Consider the following 18,909-nt stretch of genomic DNA (forward strand, 5'->3'; position numbering starts at 1 on the left):
AGTGTGGATTAGGACAGGCTGTTTCTGGCAAATGTGAACTTGGGAAGTGGAAAGCTGAAAAAAGTGTAACTTTGGGAGTAACATTCTTATATATGTCTGACTGAATAAAAGCTAAAGTTGAAAGATGTAGGCATCTTTAGATGTTGAGGCCCTGGTGACGATATAAAAGGAGGTTCCCTGCAGGTATAAGCAGGCCATAACAAATGAGGTGCGTATGGAGTATAAAAATGGAGAGAACATAAGAAAGTGATCTGGAGGGTAAAGGAAGTCATGAGGTTGGTCTAACAGACAGGGTAAGGGAGAACCCTAAGGACTGCAAAGGACAAAATTGGTCCTCTGGAAGAACAGAATGGTAAACTGTGCGTGGAACGAAAGAGACACGGGGGATCTTAAATTATTATTATTTATTTTTTGCATTTGTATTTACTCGGGAACAGACAGCAAGTTTTTTGATCTAAATCAAAACGACATCAACTCCCTGGACCCCACAAAGGGACAAAGGGTTTTTTCTCTCCCCTGTGGTAAATTGTGCCGTAGACGTTCGCTGTACCAACATTGGCCAATTGAAACACCGGCCCACATAGACATAAAAGGCGGGATATCGGTCAGTACGACAGCCCATTTCGCTCATTTCCGCGCGAGTGATCGCCATGGCTTTGAGTATATAAGACTGCCGGTGCTGCTGTGCTCCATGCCCGCTGCGTGACGAACGGATAAGCGAGGCTTTGGGCCTACTCCGGGCTGCTCCGGGGTTCGAATCGGATTTGGTTCTGTTTTGGTTCAATTCTGGTTCAGAATGCTGTTGTTTGTTTCATTTTTCACATGATTAATGTTTATTCTATCTTGATGGTCTTTAAAAATTATTATTTTCTTTTAATTGGAATCTTTTGTGTTACTTCCATTGTGGCAACCTGCAAACAAGGACATCCCTAATTTGTAAAATCTATGTATTCTTTGATAATACATGCATACTGATCTTGAAAAATACACGAAGACTTGGCCTCGTCAGTCTTTTGTAAAGCGGCGGAACAATAATTGTTATTCTCTGATCCTCTGGTACCTCTCCTGTCGCTATGGATGATTGAAATCCCCAGACGGGCAGGGTCTATACGTATATAGAGTACTATGCAAGCATTTCAGACTGATAGAAGCCTTCTGCTGCCGAAAAAAAAACAAATTCCTTAACATGTCAGAGATGGAAAACGGTGTTCCGACATGGGCCTATTGTGGAATTAAGTGTGAAGTGGCAGCAAGAAGGGAGTCTTGTTTGGGAAAAGATGAAGTGACAGTGGAGGGACTGGTAAGCACAGAGAGGCGTTCTGTAATGACGAACTAGTCAATTGATTGGAATCAAGTGACCTTTGTTTGGTGTCTCAGGGATGGACATGACTGCATTATCATCAGCACCTCCCTCTCTTCTCTCTGATTCCTCCTCTGCCACCTGTCCCACGTCCCTCCACCGACCCCTCCCCAGTGTTGCTGCATCATCCCCTTTCCCAACATCGCTTTCTGCCGCCAGAGTTATAAACTCGCTCTCCAATGCGCGGATTGCAAAATACAGTCTGAGCATCCAAACTATGTAATATGTATATTACCTAAAGTGTGTGAATAAAAACAATTTGGATTTGCGGATATGTGTGCTAATAGGCTAGTAGATGATCTGGAAAACGGTAGTGTTGTAAACAGCATAAAAGACTGGCAAAGCGTGGAGTGGAATTTAGATCAGTTGTAGCTGTTAGATCATAAGAAATAGGAGCAGAATTAGGTCCAGCAAATCTGCTCCTGCTGATCCAGTGTTCATCACAGCCCCAATCTCCTGCAAACAGAAGTAAGTGTATACCCTCATCCGAATCGTTTTCATTTTCCACACAATATGTCCTAATCACAGTCTTGAGGGTAGAATGAAACCTTTCCAAGGCTCCTTGCGATTCTTGATGGTATGCAGATGAGGTAATGTGCTTAGCTCCCAGTTCATAATCTATCTGTTGAAACAATCCAGACATAAAATTACTGCCTTGATCAGATTGCATTTCCTTAGGCAACACCAAATAATTAAAACTTTTTATTATAGCCTTTATTGCAGTTATAGTTGTTATATTCCTAAGAGGTACTGCCTCTGGAAAACTAGACGCAGTGCACATGATAGTCAGCAAGTACTGACAGCCAGTTTTTGTTTTTGGTAATGGTCCTACGCAATCTATAATAATTTTGGAAAACGGTTCACCGAATGCGGGAATAGGCTGAGTGGGGCCACTGGAGTAACTTGATTAGGTTTACCTTCAATTTAGCAACATCTTTTCTCAAACCAGGCCGGTAAAAAGGTTTTAAAATCTCGTCCACAGTTTTCCTTATCCCTTGATGTCCACCCAAGGGCACACTATGGGCTACAGTTAAAACCTCATTTCGATAAACATTAGGAACAATTACCTGGTGAACAATATTCCATTCATTACTTGCAGGAATTGTAGGCGGTCTCCACTTCCTCATCTATACCCCTTTCTCAAAATAATATCCTGCAGGAACCTTATCAATTTCACTGTCCAGTAGAGCTTGTTCTTTTAATTTGATTATCCCAGGGTCTCTACTGTGCTCTGCTATAAAATTCTTCCGAGACAGAAACAAATCTTCATGGTCAGACTTACTCCAAGAATCTTGTTCAAACAATGAAGGTAAGAAAGTTTCTGTCACATCCTCAAAAAAAGAATCATGAGTTGAACAATCATGAGTAACAATCTCATTCTGCACATCAAGCTTTTTAGTCATTGCTCGAGTTACAACACAGGAGGAATCTGTGTTAGATTCCATCCGTGGTTCCTCTGACTTTATTGTCAAATGCACTTCAAGGAAAAAATTGTCCACCTGCCACGTTATTTCCTAACAATAAAGAAGTATCATTCACAGGCACTCTAGGTTGTAGTCCTACTTTAACAAGTCTTGTAACTAACCCTGACTTTAAACTTACTCTATGCAAATATACAGACATAAGGGCACTCCCAACACCTCGTGTATAATTTACCTCACTAGTACTAGATTCATCATTAAACTTTAACACACTGTCTAACGTCAGTGATTGAGAAGCTCCAGTATCCCTAAAGATTTTTATTGACACATGAGTAGATCCTTCTTTCAAGGATACAAATCCTTCAGTTATAAAATGATCAGATCCCTTCTTAACTTGGTCAGACTCTAACAAAGCTTCATTTGTGTTTATGAAACCTGTGGATTTACAAGTGTTTCAGTATGTTCCACACAAGCAGCTGGGACTGTTTCCTTCTTCTTCTTTTTCAATCGGAAACAGTTAGCTCTGACGTGACCAAGTTTCATACAATAATTACAAATGGCACCAAACTGTCTTTCCTTCACAGGTTTACCTTCCTCCTTACACTTCTCACTAATTTGTGATTTAATTCCTGGTTTAACTTAATTCTCTGTGTTACTTTGTGTTTTAAATGTTCTGCCCTGAAGAAATTTATTCTTATGGGTTAAAGCATACTCATCGGCTAGTTTAGCTGCAATGTAGCAGTGTCTCTCTCATTTAAGTAAGTATTTACTTCATCAGGGATCCTGCTTTTAAATTCCTCCATTAAAATCAGCTCTTTCAATTTATTATCGTCCCCATTTACATTTTTAGAGAAAACCCATCTCTCAAAACGCACAGCTTTATCATGGGCAAATTCCACATTAGTTATTTCTGCAGATTCAAATTTATGAATCTTTTTTTCTGTATGCCTCCGGAACTAACTCATAAGCCTTTAATATGTGGAGTTTCACAATATCATTATCAAGTGCTTGCTCAGCAGTTAAAGCTGCATAAAGTTGTTGTGCTTTGCCTTTATTTACACTCTATAACAACACTGACCATTTCTATTTCGGCCACTCTGAAATCAATTTACCAATTTAATTTCCTGAATAACAATAAACGTTTTTCTAGAACCAGAGGACTGATTCTCGGACCTTAATTCCACCATCGTAAATTCAAATTCCTTCTTTTTTATTTCCAGCTTCTAATCGACTTAGTTCCAAATTAGCTTCCAATTGTTTCTGATTTAACTCAGCTTATATTTTATTCTTTTCTAACGCTACTTGTTCCAATTTTAACTGGGTCGCTGCTTTACTTACAGGGAACTAATCTAAAATAGTTTCATCAAACACATCCAAATCTATACAGTGTTCCGTGATTTTCCTCTGAATTACAGGTTTTGTTGTAAATCCGAAATTCCTTTAAATTCCAACCTGCTAGCAATCTCGAATACATCATTTTTTTTTTGGGCATTCGCTAACAACTCTGGGTCTGGCGATGCCAGGAAGTCGTCAATATTCATTGTTGCCGAATACCACTCACAAGCCAATCAAACAAAAGAATCGGGTATTCCCTTTTCCCAAAACGCCGAGATACTGTACGTTACTGAAAAGGGGTTTGCTGATGGTCGCGGATTAGGCTGTCTCCCCGGATTTTGGGTTACACATTAATCTGTGGTGCATGCGGATGTGGGTACTGTAGAGAGAGTGCAGAGCAGATTTACAACGATGTTGCCAGCATTGGAGCAGTACTCTATAAGAATAGATTGCTTGAACGTAGCTTTGTCTCCTTGGAGCGACGGAGTTTGAGAGGTGACCTGATAGAGGTTTATAGGATTAAGAGGGTCAATGAATGCATGTATAGTCAGAGGCTTCTTCCCAGGCTGAACCGGCTAACACGAGAGGCATAGTTTTAAGGTGATTGGTAATAAAAAACCGAGAGAATGTCAAGAGTATTTATTTCTCAACAGAGTGGTGGGTGTGTGGAATACACTGCCGACGGCGGCATTTGGAATCCAATGGCTTAAGTATGGAGACCGAAGCTGTATTTGTGCCTGACATATTCTGGGCTCATCAGCTTGATTAAGTTTGTTGACTCGTCTGTCATCAGACAGACTGATGAGGGCACAATCATGGATGTTGTCGACGTGGATTGTAGTGAAGTGTTTGACTAAATCCCGCATGGCTGGCGAATCCAGAAGATGAAGACGCAGGGAGTCCACAGCGAATTGGCTGTTTGGATACAGAACTGCTCGGTTCATGGAAGACAGAGATTAGCGGTTGAAGGGACTTTTTCCAGCCGGAAACCGATAATTAGAGCCGGGTGTGTCTGAATAAGGTGGATGAAGATGCGGATTGGTGGATAAGTAAATGTGCGGATGATGTCTGACTGGTGGAGCTTTGAACAGTGTAAAGAATACAGTACGATATAGACACGGGCTGAGAAGTGGCAGATGGAAGTTAACTCCGATAAATACAAGGAGACAGTATACTGTTAAAGACAAGATTAATAATAGAGTTGCTGAGCATAGAGATCTTGGGATCAATAGTCATATCTCCCTGAGAGTGTCGATGCAGTTCGATAAGGTGCTTATGAAGACTTATTGAATTCTTCGTCGAGGCATTGAGTTGAAAAGTCAGGAGATTACGCTGCACGTTTATAACTTACTGGTTAGTCCAGAATTGGAGTACTGCATACAGCTGAGGTCACCCCGCTATAAAAAGGATGTTTTGGGGAGAGTGGAGAAGAGATTTGCAAGGTTACTGGCTGGTTTAGCGGGCATATCACTAGAGTCTGGACAGACTTCATTTGTTTCGCCCGGATCGTTGGAGTCTGAGGGGAGATCTGATCGAGGTTTCAAAGATTATGAAAAGCATGGATAGAGTGGACAGAGTATACCTGATTCTCAGTGTTGAAGTATTTTCTGCTCTTCTCTCTCTCCCTCACACACCCTCAGACACACACGGACAATCTTTCTCGTTATCCTCTTGTGAGCCACATGCCTGCTGCTCCCAATATGCATGTCAATGGAACAACAGTCCGAGAGAAAGAGCTTGGAGAGGAGACAGTGAACGTGACGATCTGGCGCCCGGGCTAGATCCACTGAAGCTGTATCTGGGTTGCGCTCAGGGCGCGTCTTTATTAATCAACTGAAGCAAAAAGATGACGGGGTATTTCACCGCTCTGATGACCTGTTCTCTAAATTTCGACTGAGTCACCGCGTAAATAAACGTGTTCGTGCACAAGCTGAAATTCCTCAACAAAACGCCTACGTCATGAAATATCCATTCGGAATCACTGAAATTGAAACCATTTCCTCTGACCTGGTAATATATGAAATTCACAACGCAGGTCATCCACAGGAGGATGAAGCTGCCGGAAAGGGTGAAGAGTAAAACCACAGACCTCCTCCTGCTCTCCATCTCCGGGTCATTGCTGTTCTCCACCTTGCTCTGACCCTTCAGCCCCTTACGGACGCGACTGGCCACTACAATGTGCCTGACTGTCAGAGCGTTGAGCAGCAGGATCATAACGAAAGGGAGGAACGGAATTAAAACCGTATCGAGCCAAGCATACCCTACCCACCCGGGGTCAGTGAAATAATTGCTCTTAAGTTTACAAAGCCACGGTACATTGTCAATAATCGCTCTGGGTTTCCAGATAAAGAAGCGGGGAACGTTGTTCAGACTAGATAATACGCCGGTTGTTGTTAGAACCACAGCCGCAGTTTTCCCGGTGCAAAATTTTGTTTTCAGCTTCTGACAGCAAATGGCGACAAACCGATCAAAGGTGAAAGTGACGGTGAACCAGACAGAACAGTAGGTGACGACGAACCTCAGTGCCTCGATAGCAGTGCACACGGGGGTGATGTTCATAAACCAGGACAGAAGGTAATTTTTCTTTATCCGATACAAAATGACTTCGAAGACAATAGTCAGTAGATCCGCCGCTGCCATGGCCACCAGGTAGCGAGTGGTGCAGGTCGAGAGGCCGCACCTTCCCCGGGACAGGATCACAATCGTCACGAAATTCACTGGGAAGAGAGAGGGGGGGAGGGGAGAATGCAGACATTACTGAACTCATATACTCTGGCAATTAGCATCATCAGTTTTCAGCCAAAGATCAGGAGTACGAGAGTGCGTAAGCGGCTGCTGACGTCCCTTCACCGTGGAGATAAAATGATGTGTGACAAGTCACCGAAGTTAAAACGGTGCAAATCCGATTCCGGTCGCTGACGGAGCCGGATTCGCTGATTTAACCGTGCCTGACTAGGCCTCTATAAACAGGGCTGAGGAGGGATCCGGAAAGAAGCAACGCTCACAAAGTACTGGAGGACTCAGCAGCTCAAGAAGCATTTCTCCAAGTGAACCGGCACTGAACGTTTCGGGGCGAGACTCATCGTCATGGCGAAGCCTTGCTCCAGTTCTCAACTTAGTAACGAAAGGCGGAATGCCCCCATTAACGGACTCATTACAGAGCGCAGTTCAATTCGACAACACAGGGTCTGTGGACCCTGGTACTGATGACAGACCCTATTATTGACCAGGAGGAAGTGGAATGCTGCTGGCAGAGACAAAACGGTGAAACATGAAGCACAAGTGTAGGTGTTCAATCTGATCAATAACTCAGTGAACATCACGATATAAAACCGTACCGGCAAAAATCCGGAATAATTCCCATTAAAGCCTTTCCTGCCAGACCTTCCCTGAGAGCTGCCTGTCTCCACCACTGATATCACTTCGGAACAGCGGCTCAGTAAATACAAGGACAACGTTCGAGACGATCCCATGTGGCAGAAGGCAGACAGACATCTTCTCTCGCTTGTAAGTTGAAAACTCAGCATGTAGAATTGACAGAACTGACATCTCTGACGGATATGTGTCCAATGATCGTACACGTTATCAAGCCAAAAGCTTGTAAAATGATCATAAACAGTTCACAAAGGTGAACAGTCAGAAATACCGAACGCGAAGGCGGCGCACTCACCAGGAACTCCAATGACGGCAATGAACATATACAATATTTTCTGTACAATCCTGTAACTATCCAACATGGAAGGCATTTTCTCCGTCCAGTGATTCGTTCCCCAATGCGACAGCCGTTCTCTCTGAATGAAATGATGAGGCAGCATAAGCTTTGGGTTTTAATACCATTCAGTGACCCCACTGGGACGGATTTTGAAATAAAGATTTCTAAACTATTTCCTAACCGATGACGTCAGATACGGCAATCCCTGCGGTGACAGATAGTGATTGATTTAGTGAATTAATTGTAAACGATGGATAATGCGATTGTACTAACACGTGTAAATTGCGAGCAGCATTCATCTAGCGAAGGGAACATTGTTTGAAGCACCATCAGACCCAGCTCACCACAGTTTGTCTGTGTCGCTGTGACATTCATCCAGCGAAGGGAACTTTGTTTCAGACACCATCAGACGCAGCTCACCACAGTTTGTGTGTGTCGGTGTGACATTCATCCAGCGAAGGGAACATTGTTTCAAACACCATCAGACCTAGCTCACCACTGTTTGTGTGTGTCGGTGTGTCTTTCACCCAGCGAAGGGAACATTGTTTCAAACACCATCAGACCCAGCTCACCATTGGTTGTGTGTGTCGGTGTGTCATTCACCCAGCGAAGGGAACATTGTTTCAAACACCATCAGACCCAGCTCATCACTGTTTGTGTGTGTCGGTGTGACATTCACCCAGCGGTTGGCGATTTCGTACAGCAGACCGCAGAGAGTCAGAGGACCGCACGCTCTGATTTTCCACCATTTGTGAACGCACCTCATCTGAGTGCAACCTCAAACAGGAGGAAGTCTGCAGATGCTGGACATCAAATAATCCCTCACATTTCCATTCTGCTTCCCATTCCCATTCCAACACATCAGTCCACAGCGTCCTCTGCTGGCGAAGAGACCGCACACAATTTGGACAACACCACAGCAACCCCGTTCGCAAATGTATACAGACAGACAGACTTACTTTATTGATCCGGTGTGAAATTGTGTTTCGTTACAGTCGCACCAACAATGAATAGTGTAGAAATATAATAATATAAAACCATAAATAATTAAATTATGCCGAGTGGAAATTAGTCATGGACCAGCCTATTGGCTCAGGGTGTCCGACACTCTGAGGAACGAGTTGTAAAGTTTTATGGTGACAGGCAGTAATGACTTCCTATGACGCTCATGTGTTACATCTCGCTGGATGAGTCTCTGGCTGAATGCACTCCTGTGCCTAACCAGTACATTATGGAGTGGATGGGAGACTTTGTTCAAGATTGCATGCAACTTGTACAGCATGCTCTTTTCAGACACCATCGTCAGAGTGTCCAATTCCACCCCCACAAAGTCACTGGCCTTACGAATGAGTTTGTTGATTCTGTTGATGTTTGCTACCCTCAGCCTGCTGCCGCAGCACACAACAGCAAACATGATAGCACTGGCCACAACAGACTCGTAGAACATCCTCAGCATCATCCGACAGATGTTAAAGGACCTCAGTCTCCTCAGGAAATAGAGACGGCACTGACCCTTCTTGTAGACAGCCTCAGTGTTCTTTAACCAGTACAGTTTATTGTCAATTCGTATCCCCAGGTATTTGTATTCCTCCACCATGTCCACACTGACCCTTTGGATGGAAACAGGGGTCACCGGTGCCTTAGCGCTCCTCAGGTCCACCACCAGCTCCTTAGTCTGTTTCACATTAAGCTGCAGATGATTCTGCTCACACCACGTGACAAAGTTTCCCACCGTAGCCCTGTACTCAGCCTCATCTCCCTTGCTGATGCATCCAACTATGGCAGAGTCATCAGAAAACTTCTGAAGATGGCAAGACTGTGTGGAGTAGTTGAAGTCTGAGGTGTAGATGGTGAAGATAAAGTGAAAAGATGGTGGAGAAAAATACAATCTATATCCTAAGCAGTCAGGAAAAAATATACAAAATTACACTAAATCACAAAATAAATAAACAGTGCAAAACAGGACAAATGAGGCAGGGTTTCCCCTTTCACCTTGAATACATGTCCTCTGCTATTAGGCGTTTCATCCTCGGGCTGTCCGCTCTGTCTGTGCGTTTGACCTGCTGACACTCCCACATCCACATGAGATTATCGCAGAGCAAGAATTATTTCAAGCTGTTCACAAAATAATTTTCAAGTTTCAAAGTAAAATGATTATTAACGTTTCTTTCAGAGAACATGTTTGAGATTGGTGACTCACCACCCCCACCCCAACCCGTGCAATGATTCAACACCCCCAAATCCGTGTACACCCATAATCACCAAAGCACCCCTAAATCTGCGCACATCCACAAATCCGCACGGGCCCAAAATCCCTTTGCAACCCAAATCGTTTTGCACTCCCATAACCACATGCACCTCAGATTAACCTTAAGCAGAATAATTTCAAAACAGTTCACAAACTATCTGCCTCCTGCTTAGAAAACAGAAAGAACAAAGTTCAAATTGAAAGTGATTTTATTAATAAGCAATTTAAACTGAAACTATACTGATATTCGTCACAACCCTGCATCCACCGGCACCCCGAAATCACAGTGCATCCGACATGCCTGTGCACTGCGAAATCACCGTGCATCCGACATGCCTGTGCACACCGAAATCACTGCACTTCTGACCTGCCTGTGCACCCCCAGTTTTTTGCTGACACGACCTATATCTGCGAGCATTCCAAAAGCAATGTACATCCCAAAATCCGCTGACGCACCAATATGCATATTTGATTATTCCAGAGAAAGAACTATTTCATACAGTTCACAAAGCCTCATGCAAACCACAACTCAGTGTTCGCTCCCAAATCAGTGTGTATCCCCAAATCCATGCGCACCCCCAAACCTGCTGACACTCCCAAATCCACCTACATACCCAGATCGGTGCGCACCCCAAACCTGCTGAAAACTCCACATGCACATTAGATTATGGCAGAGCAGGAATCATTTCAAACAAATCACAAAAAAGGTGCCTCCACCTTAAATCATATAGCAAGAACAAAGTTCAAAGTTCAAAATGCATTTGTTATTATTATAAATGAAACATTCTTGAGCTTCATCACATCCCTAAATCCAAAGTCACCCCAATCGGTGTACATCCTGAAATCCGCCGAAACACTCAGTTCTTTGCGGTGCCTCAAATAGATTTGGATTCCCAAATCCCTGTGCAACTTCACACGCCCAAAGCTGTGTGCACCCCGAAATTCCCTAACATTCTGAAATCCGTGTGCGCACCCGTATTCGCCAACATACCCTGAAACGTTCGAACATCCGCAAATCAATCACTTCCATGTGTACCCCCAAACCCGCTGACATCGCCAGAGGCACATTCGATTTTCCGAGAGCAAAACTCATTTCAGTTCGCGAAATAACTGCCACCTTCTTAAAAAGTTTAAAGTTCAAAATGTGTTCATTATTAATGTATCTTTGTGTGTCTGCATCGCTGAGTGTTTATGTGAGTTCGCATGTGTGTCAGAGAGTAGCAGATAATGCTGGCGCTTTGTCGTGACGGTTTGGCTACTGCGAACACTTGGCGAGGACAACAGAGGGAGTACACTTGTTTGGGGAACTATATAGCTTTGCATTGTTTGTAAGGGATACAGCGATATCATGGGCTTAACTCTGCGGAGGCTGAACAGGGTATGAAACAGTGAACCTTTGAGGAGCGTTCGATGGTTCTGGGCGGAAAATCAGGGAGAAATCAGTTTGAGAGCTATCGAATATTGGATGCACACGGAACGGGACACGATGGAGACCCGGGGAGGCAGGAATTATTCTGCGGCTGATCTTGCTTTATGGATGTACTAAGATTTAGGGGTGTGGAAGCGAATGGGTGGGTCACATGGATTTTGAGGTGTCCGTTGCTTTCGGGAACACACTGATTTAAGGGTTGAATGCGCATTTACCAGTGAGCACAGATTTGTGGGCTCACACTGATTTCCATAGGTGTCTCCTGATCTGGACAGCTGACGAGTCTCAAGGCTGTTTCATTTGTAAATTAAATAATAATACATGAAATGTGTTTGTTGCCCTCTGTTCTTAATTATTGGGCCGAATGGCCTACTTCGGCTCCTAAATCTTTTGGTCTTATGGTCTTATAACAGATTCCCGAGACACAACAGTGTTCGCCGGACTCTACGAAGACGACCTGTGTACAACCATACTTTGCCTACTGTAGGCAAGCCAGTTCAGGATCTACAAAGCAATGTCCCCTTTGGATCCCATGCCTACTTACTTTGTCAATAAGCCTTTCATGGTTTACCTTATCAAATGCCAAAGGAGATGAAATTAGAGGCATGAACGAAGGGGGAAAACTGAATTGCAGACGGACACGCGTAAAGTCATGCAGGGTAGGTCAGAGACACACACACAGACACACACAGACACACACACACACACACACACACACACACACACACACACACACACACACACACACACACACACACACACACAGACGCACACACACACACACACACACACACACACGCACGCACACACACACACACACACACACAGACGCACACACACACACACACACACAGACGCACACACACACACACACACACACACACACACACACACACACACACACACACACACACACACACACACAGATGCACACACACTCTTTCTGACCGCCTCGCCTCTCCGGCTCTCAGCCGTGTTACTTGACACATACAGAGTGCTATGCTTAAAACATGCTCCCCAACACTAGACTGGTGAGTTTGATGGCGAGATGTCAGGGTTAGGGTTGGGTCCTGGACGAGCCCCCAAATGATCTGAGTATGACTGACTCGCTGAAGTCATTGTAGCGTTTCAGGGACAGGAAAGTGTTTATTTATCAATGCAAAGACACATTATTTTGGAGACACCGTCGGTCGAGTCCCTTAAACTTAATCTTCATCAAGAGTTCATAGTCTTCAGGAGATTGGTTAGAGTCGGTGATTCAATACAGTTTCTCAAGCTACTATGCCATAATTTACTTCCATATTCTGTGTCTGACATGGTGCATATGTACTGTGGAAGCACTTTTAGCTGATAAGACACCTCGGAAGGTTCAGTTTACCATTGTTGGGACAAACTAACTCCCACAAATGGTCTAAATATAAATTCATCTGTTTATTCTGAATCTGTCACAGCGAGGATTGCACCTGCTTGATGTAATTAGTTTGTAAGTAAATTAAAAATCTTTACTTTTAAATCTGTTGCAATCTGTCTCCGATGAGTCGCTAAATCATATTAGAATACTCAGGCATGTGTAATCCAAACATCTCATTCCGAGAGATCATCTGTAGCACAGGAGGACAAACCACTGGACAGAGAAAATGTCTGCAATGCTGGATAGGTACTTGAGTGTGGGGAAAATATTTTCCGTGTTCATTGCGGTCACTGGAGTTCCTGGTGAGTGAGCAGAACAATTCATGTTTGCTATTTCTGTCAAGGCTCTGGAGCAGGGATCCAATCGCCGACCCAGTGTGATATATACAGAGTCACAAATCCCGAGGTACAAACAAAGTTACCGTCAAAGTTCAGGTAGAGATCAAAACATCCAGAGAAATCCAAACACCAGAATCGGGAAACAGGCAGACTCGATATTCAGACGGACAGAGTACAGATACGAATGCCGGAAACGCTCAGGAAAATTCACTGGCAAAATCCGGCAACAAACCGGTGAAAGCACCGGACTGAAATACACTGAACAATAAACAGAGCGGCTGGTGACAGGTGGAGCACAATGGGACACAGCTGGATGCAATACAGGTAATAATGAGAAACAGATGAGAGACGGAGTACTCAGTAATACAGGGGCCGGATTAGAGCAGGAGCGGGGACAGGACACATGACAATACAAAACCACAGACTGACAGCTGGGGGAAACACACAAAAAGACAGAGTTCAACTGAAGATACTGACATTAACCCCGCCCCCGCCACACACACACTACGGATGCCTCCTGGCGTCGCGTTGGGTCGAGCTGGGTGCTGGCAATGAAAGTCCCTGATGAGAGAGGCCTCCAGGATATTACGGTTTGGGACCCAGCACCTCTCCTCAGGTTCGTAGCCCTACTAGTCAACAAGAAACTGGAGGCCACGCCCCCAGTGACGAACGTCCAGCAGTCGACGCACCGTGAACACCTCTGACCCATCGATGAGCCTGGAGGGAGTGGTGTTTCGGGACAAGACACAGTGGTGGCATATAATACGCTATATGCGGGAGACATGGACAGTGAGATGATTACGGCGGAGAATGGAGGGGAGTTTGAGACGTACTTCAACATGGCTGATGACTTTAGCAATGGCAAACAGGCCAATGAAGCGGGGGGGGGGGGGACGGATTTGTGGGAATGCACCTTGCGGGGTAGGTCTGTAGTTGAAAACCACACAGGCTGTCCCTGTCAGTAATGTGGAGCCTCGGAGCGATGGCCGTCAGCTTGACGCTTGATCCTGACAGAGGCTCGGAGAAGGGCACTGAGGTGAAAAGTCAGGAGATTAATCTCCAACTTTTTAAAACTCTTCTCGGCCACATCTGGAGTATTTCTTACAGTTCTGGTCATCCCACTGTTGGAGGGATGCCGACATTTTGGAGAGGGTGACTTCGTTCTGCTGCGTATTTGATTTTATGCCGCAGTTTCGTTTTGAAAGTGGAGTTTTCATTTCTACTGTAAGAAAATTTATACCGGCAGTTCTGAAAATCAGGTTAAATTCCAGTCAGAGAGTGAAGAATTATCTCAATTTGGGAAGCTGAAGGATCGAGAAAAGTTGTTGTTGTCGGCGGTACAACAGGTTCGACCTTAGTTAATCTTCGTTCGGAAGGAATCAGTAACCTGTAATGCAAGATAGTCCGTGCTAAAGAGCAGAAAGGACTGGAGCAGGGTTTCTCCAAGGAAAGGTCAGCGCCTTTAAGCCGTTTTCTTTCCTTGATCGTAAAGTCTTCGGGCAAGGCATTTTTCAGATGGGATCGGCAGAAACTTCGCGTCGTAGTATAATTTAGTACTTCAAGGAATGTCTCTCCTAATTGACTGTGTAAATTAATTGGACTTTTGCATTTACTACTTTAAAGAACTGAGTTCGTGTTTCTCGTTATAAGAACTGTTCGAGCTGCCGTATAGCAGTCCACTTCCGTATAATTAAGTCGTTTGTTTACTTTTATGTTTTTTTGAGCAGTGTTTAATAAAAGATTTATTTGATGATTAAAAAAACGGTCTCAATTCTATATTCATTGTTGCCTTATCGTAACAGGTAATTAAGGTCTGACACCTTGGTAAAAGTTATCTGAGAGCTTAATTCTTTTTGGATGCCCAATCTCTTCCATGCCACTTTAAGTATTTGGATTTCAGTGGTAATATGGTAAACTGGATTTACAGATGACACCTGGATTCAGAGCGCGAGTGGACAGCGAAGTAGATTATCGAAAGTTGAAGATGTCTGTAGCAGCTGGGTAAATCGGTTGAAGAATTTGCAGTGCAATGAAATGTGGACCAGTGTGAGGGTGTTGCACTTTGCCAGAAACAACCAGTGTAGGGTGAATGGTAGGAGATTGTGGTCTGCAGAGAGCAGTGGAATCTGGGAATGCAGGAAAAATATCAGGAAGTTTGAAAAATACAGACAGAAGTTTGCAATGGTGATCCCTGGTCCATCTTATTGGGCAGCAAGTTCGGCCTGCAAGTGCAGGTGCCAATATTGAAAGTGAAGGGTATCATCCGAAACATCCGCTCATTAGAAGGTGTCTGACCTGGTAGGTTTCCTGAAATACTGCATTCAGTTCCCGTTAGCATTTTGTACAAAGGAGAGTGAGTGCTGGAGAACTCCCCGGGACATCAAGCGGGATTGTGGCGGAGCACAGTGTATAACTCCCTAAAAGTGGCTACTCAGGGTGGTTGGTAAAGGCGGTGTCTGGACTGCCTGTCTTTACTAGCCGAGACACTGGGTTCCAGTGTCAGGTAGATACTGTACTTTGCAGATTTATAAATCTCCAGTTTAATCCAATCTGAAGTGCTGCGATTCTAATATAGGAAACTATGGAGGTTTTGGACGGCGGGTAGAGAGGTTTGCAGGGATTCTGAGTATATAAGGACAGTTTGGAAAATCTAAGGATATTTTCTCTGGAGCGGCAGAGCCTGAGGGGTGTCTGGCAGAAGTTTATTGGAAGATGAGAAGCACAGACAGAGTGGACAACATGTATCTTCGTCACTGGAAAAGTCTAATTCCAGAGCGCATGTACTTAAGGTAAAATCTAGAACCCTAACTGATGAGTCATTTTTGCACTACTTACGTATTTTGTAATTCAGTGTAAATTTGTATCTTTTCTTAATACCACCGATAGCAGCAACTCGCTGCAGTCCGCCAGGGTGATGGAGTGGAAGAGGAGGGGCTGAGTATGGCATAGATTTCCACCCGGCCTATCGTAGTTCAGACCCACTGATGTCCCCTGCTCTCACTGGCTGAGCTGCCTGTCGTTCAAATAGTTCATCTGAAAGTCAGTCACGAGAGAGGTGGAAATGTAAGAACAGTATCTATGTTGCCTTGAGAAAATAGAGAGAGTTGCATTTCAACGCGCTGAAGAACAGTTGTTTGTCATATCCGGAGGAATTACAAAAAGTTAAACCAGTTTCCGACTGGTCAGCTTTATAAATTGTTCCAAGTCAGAGAACAGTGTGTGACGTCAGTGGGCACTGTAGTCGCTGGATAAGTGGGCTGAAGATTTTGCAGCTGGCATATAATGTGGATCATTGTGAGGTGTTGCACTTTGCCAGGAATAACCAGGTAGGACTTACACAGTGACTGGTAGGGGATTGTGGTCTGCGGAGAACAGACAGACCTGGGAAGAGAGTCCCATACTTCAAGGTAGAGTCATGAAGAGAGCTTTTGGCACTTTGGCCTTCATAAATAAAAGTACTGTTAGCACGAATTGGAATGTTATTTTGAGGTTGTAAAGGACGGTAGTGAGGACAATCGTAGAGTGTTGTGTGCAGTTTGGGCCAACTATCCATAGGCAAGATATCAAGAAGCTTGAAAGATTACAGATTACATTTATAATGTTTGTCCCAGGATTTGAGGACCTGAGTTGGAGAGAATGATTCAAATGGTTTTGCCCCCTCAGCTTGGGCGAGACTAGAACAAGAGGTCATAAGTTAAGTATAAAAGCTGAGTTGCTTAAGGGGAAGATTAGATGCTTTGCTAATTCAGCAAGCAGTGTGGGCGTTGATTTGCCAGAGAACGTGGTGAAAACATTTGGATAGGTACATGAACGGGAGGAGTATGAACGAATATGATCCCGGTGCAGGTCGAAAGGACTAGGCCAGAAAACAGGTCATCACAGATTGGAAGAGACTCTTGGTCTGTTTATCCAGGTGGTGTTACGTAACTCTTTTTCCTACCCCTAAGAATCGTTTCCAAAAACTTTCCTACCACTGCGTCAGTTTATATTTTCCAGGATGATCTACCCCCTACTTAAAACATTTATAATCACTTTTCTGCGATATTACTTTTGGCTCTCAATAATATGCACTATATCCCAACAGGTTCTGAGGAAATTGTCCACCTTATTTCCCGTTAATAAACCAAACGCTACATCCTTTGTAATTATACAAAGTTAAAATACATTCTAGTTAAGTACGAAATAAGAAAGATTAAGTCAAAGACTCTTACAGCGGGAAAAATAACCTTCAGCTCCTGTGCTCATGTGACAATTCAAGCTAATTTATGCCCAGAGGAGGTGGGACACACGCAGCAGGCAAGGCGATTTTGTTGGGTACCAAGTCGGCAAGGAACTGCTAGTGTTAATGCTGAAAGTAAGGTGTCTAATTCGAAACGTCGGCTCTATGCCACTCCACAGATGGTGCCTGACCTGGTATGTTTCTTCAAATATTGCATTCAGTTCTGTTTAACATTCCATACAAAGGATATATTCTGCAGGTAACTCCAGAGGAAATGCACGAGGATACGGAGGGGATCCCAGTGCGTTACCCCCTGAAAGCGGCTGCGCAGGGTGATGGGATGGTAAAGGCGATGTCCGGCCTGCTTGTATTCAGTAGACGAGGCACTGAGTTTCGGTGTCAGGTAGGTATGTTACAGATTCATAAATCTCTAGTTTCATTGCATCTGAGGTGTTGCAATTCTATCATCGGAAAAATGTGAAGATTTTAGACGGCGAGTAGAAAAGGTTTACCGGGTTGCAGCCTGGATAAGGAGAGATTGGACAATTTAGGCTGATTTTCTCTGGAGCAGGGGACGCTGAGGGAGGTCTGGTAGACGTTTATCGGAATGTGAGAGACACAGGCAGAGTGGACAACCTGTATTCCATACAAGGATATTCAAGGATATTCCATACAAGGTGGAAATGTCTAATTCCCGAGGGCATATATTTAAGTTGAAACGGGGAACATTAACTGATGAATCCATTCTTGCACTACATATGTATTTTTAAATTTAGTGTATTTTTAATCTTTTCTCCACACTGATGTTGTGTAAAAAAGAAACAACGAGCAAAACAGTTTTACTCCGCCACCACAAACATCGCCGGAACGGACCCACCGAGGGGTCGAAAGGGAACTCGGCTTTGTGAAAGCCGAGGACGGAGACTCCGACAGCAACTACTCTCTGAACTCCGCAACGGCGATGGAGCAGAAGAAGAGGGGCGGAGCATGGGGCAGATTTCCACCCGGCTTATCGTAGCTCAGACCGACTTCTGTCCCCTGCTGTCACTGGCTGTGGTGCCTATCGGTAAATTAGAAGATTAGTTAATTTGAACGTCAGTCACAGGGAGAGGTGGAAATGTGAAAATGTTGCCTTATGAAAACAGAGGCAGTTGCAGTTCAAGAGGTTAAAGAACAGTTGTACGCGTATTATCCAGAGGCCTTCAAAAAGTTTAACACGTCTGTCACTGGTAAACTGGAACTCACCAGGCATTAATTCATATTCAAGTACTTGTTTATATATTTTTGTCTTATAGGTCCCTGAACACAGGTGTATTGAGGGGAATGAGTGTGTTGATTGTGAGTTTCAAAGGTTTAACTGTGGATAAAGACACTCCTCTATGCAAATCAGAAGTTCAGAGTTATGTATGTTGAGAATTAGGAGCTGATGGAAAGAA

The 18,909-nt window shown here is 44.1% G+C and overlaps 1 long non-coding RNA gene across 1 annotated transcript; it reads right to left on the reverse strand.

Moving 5' to 3' along the window:
- Positions 1-434: 434 nt before the first annotated feature.
- On the reverse strand, positions 435-7,908 carry LOC132385940 (uncharacterized). The gene is made up of 3 exons (XR_009509349.1): positions 7,787-7,908; positions 1,841-1,982; positions 435-911 (listed from the first exon to the last, which is right to left on the reverse strand). It is a non-coding gene; the product is annotated as an uncharacterized LOC132385940 (long non-coding RNA).
- Between the last annotated feature and the right edge of the window lie 11,001 nt (positions 7,909-18,909).

The sequence above is a fragment of the Hypanus sabinus genome (genome assembly GCF_030144855.1).
Source record: "Hypanus sabinus isolate sHypSab1 chromosome X2 unlocalized genomic scaffold, sHypSab1.hap1 SUPER_X2_unloc_6, whole genome shotgun sequence".
Taxonomy (NCBI): domain Eukaryota; kingdom Metazoa; phylum Chordata; class Chondrichthyes; order Myliobatiformes; family Dasyatidae; genus Hypanus; species Hypanus sabinus.